The sequence below is a fragment of the Cebus imitator genome, unplaced genomic scaffold (assembly GCF_001604975.1).
Source record: "Cebus imitator isolate Cc_AM_T3 unplaced genomic scaffold, Cebus_imitator-1.0 Scaffold79, whole genome shotgun sequence".
Classification (NCBI taxonomy): Eukaryota; Metazoa; Chordata; class Mammalia; order Primates; family Cebidae; genus Cebus; species Cebus imitator.
The window spans coordinates 6909191-6911954 of record NW_016107394.1 but is presented as its reverse complement, the minus strand read 5'-3'; the positions used below and the strand labels follow the sequence as shown (position 1 = coordinate 6911954).

Below are 2764 nucleotides of genomic sequence, written 5' to 3'. Positions count from 1 at the left end.
TGCGTGCCTGTAATCCCAGCTACTCAGGAGGTTGAGGCAGGAGAATTGCCTGAACCCAGGAGGCGGAGGTTGCAGTGAGCCGAGATCGTGCCATTGCACTCCAGCCTGGGTAACATGAGTGAAACTCCATCTCAAACAAAAAGAAAAATTAAAAAAAAAAAAATGCCAGCTGCAACTACTGCTGTCCTTGTTCTTGGGAACAGTTCTTCTCTTCTGCAAACTGGGTACTCTAAGACTGCAGCTACCTGTTCCAGGACAAGGGCAGGATCCATGACGATGCAGTGACCGCCAGGGGGCACTCACTGCTGCTCTTCTCTCTCAAAGGACAGGGCTGGGATTACCTAATTCAGTGGCTCACCAGTTTTGAGTTTACAATTTCAAAGTAAATTCGGAAGTTACCCATTTTTTATCATGATAAATGAGAACATTTATAACACCCACAACCTGCCCACTATCTAGATCCCAATTATTTCATAAACAAAGGTAATTTTAAATATTCCAAATGTAGGAAGGGCAAAATCTCTTTAAAGAAAACAAGCTTAGTTTTAGAAACATCCCTCCTTTTCTCACCTTGCCACAGACTAGTGAAATGTTATCACCTGCAGCTGGGAGTCCCCATTCACTTTACAGATGGGGAGACCGAGGCCGAGAGCAGAGAGGGATTAGCCGTGCAAGGCCCTTCAAAGAGCTGACACCCCAGCCTTTGGACTCTTGGTTCAGGGCTCCTGGCACTGTGTTTTCTAGAAGTGTCAGCTTTAGCTATGATGGTGAGATAATTTTGAGGCAAATTCTTGCCCCTGAGACATGCCTGCAGCAGCTGCCTTTTCCTCCTGTTGGCAGGTGACCCTGGGTGGTCTGGCCACCTCTGGTGAAGAAGTGATTGGCCTTGAGGAGCAATGAAAGGGGGGCCTGGCAAGAGGAAGGAGGTCAAGTGACCCCTGGGCAAGTCTCTTCCCTACTCTGGACCTCAGTTTCCCCATCAGGAAAGTGGGGCTCGATCCCCGCCCCATCCTGCTGTCCTCCCAACCAGCACACACACATTCATAGCATCAGCTCTCCCGACTGACCTGTCCTGTGCAGAGACTGTTCTCAGAAAAGTCCTAGCCCTCCACCAGCTGAGTTGATTTTTTGGTGGTTCCTGGTGACTCCTGGGTCTTCCCTTCAACTCCCCAAAACCCCAGGGACCTGGGTAAAGGCCTCTCCTGGGCCTGGGGGGAAGGAAGTACTTGCAGGATTCCCAGGCACGAAGCCCACAGTAACCCTGACCATGGGCCCAGGGTGGGTGACTGCAGGTGAGCTGGCGGCAGGGGGTGAAAGCAGGAAATGCATGTTGGATGATGATCAAAGCTACCATCCACAGGGCGCTTACTATGCTCCAGGTCTCGTGCTACACACGTTTTAGCTTTATCTTCCCACAAGCCTATGTATGAGGTCACTACTGCAGGCACACCTCTTTTTCTTGTACTTCACTTTATTACACTTCACGGACGTTGCGTTTTTACAAATTGGTTTATGGCAACCCTGCATGGAGCAAGCCCACCAGCCCCATTTCTCCAACAGCATGTGTTCACTTCACTTTCTGTCACATTTTGGCAATTCTAGAAATATTCCAAACTTTTTCATGATTATTAGATTTGCTATGGTGATCTGTGATCCGCAGTCTTTAATGTTCCTATTGTAATTGTTTTGTGCTCCATGAACCATGCCCACAGAAAATGGCAGACCCAACTGATAAATGTTAGGTGTGTTCTGACTGCTCTACCGACCAGCCATTCCCCTCTCTCCCTCTCCTCAGGCCTCCCGATTCCCCGAGACACAATCATATTGAAATTAGAACAACTAATAACCCTACGATGGCCTCTGGGTGTTCAAGTGAAAGGCAGCGTCACACATTTTTCACTTTAAATCAAAAGCTAGAAATGATTAGAGAGGAAAGCCGAAGCAGACCAAAAGCTGGGCCTCTTGTGCCAATCAGTTAACCAAGCTGTGAATGCAAAGGAATAGTTCCTGAAAGACATCAAAAATGCTACTCCAGTGAACACATACGATAAGAAAGTGAAACAGACTTATTTGCTGATATGGAGAAAATTTTAGGGGTCTGAATAGATCAAACCAGCCACAACATTCTCTTAAGCCAAAGCCTAATCTAGAGGAAGGCTCTAACTCTCTTCAACTCTATGGAGGCTGAGAGAGATGAAGAAGTTGGAGAAGATAAGTTGGAAGCTCACAGAGATTGCTTCATGAGGTTTAAGGCAAGAAGCTGTCTCCAAAATATAAAAGTGGAAGGTAAAGCAACAAGTGCTGATGGAGAAGCTGTGACAAGTTTTCCAGAAGGTCTGGCTAATAGCATTGATGAAGGTGGTTACATTCAACAACAGATTCTCCATGTAGATGAAACAGCCTTCTATTGTAAAAACATGTCATCTGGACTTTCATAGCTAGAGAGAAGTCAATGCCTGGCATCAAGTCTTCAAAGGCCAGGCTGACTCTCCTGTCAGGAGCTAATGCAGCTGCTAACTTTAAATTGAAGCCAATGCTCATTGACCATTCCAAACATCCTTCATTCCAGGACCCTTAGGAATGATGTACAAGGAGAGTAATGTTGTTTTCATGGCTGCTAATGCAACATCCATTCTGTAGCCTATGGATCAAGGAGTAATTTTGGCTTTCAAGTCTTATTTAAGAAATACATTTAGGCTGGGTGCGGTGGCTCACACCTGTTATCCCAGCACTTTGGGAGGCCAAGGCGGGCAGATCATGAGGT

General features: G+C 46.6%; 1 protein-coding gene across 3 annotated transcripts in view; it reads right to left on the bottom strand.

The window, feature by feature from the left end:
• MYO7A (myosin VIIA) overlaps positions 1 to 2764 on the bottom strand; it is a 90964-nt gene that overhangs the window by 28080 nt on the left and 60120 nt on the right. The window lies entirely within an intron of this gene.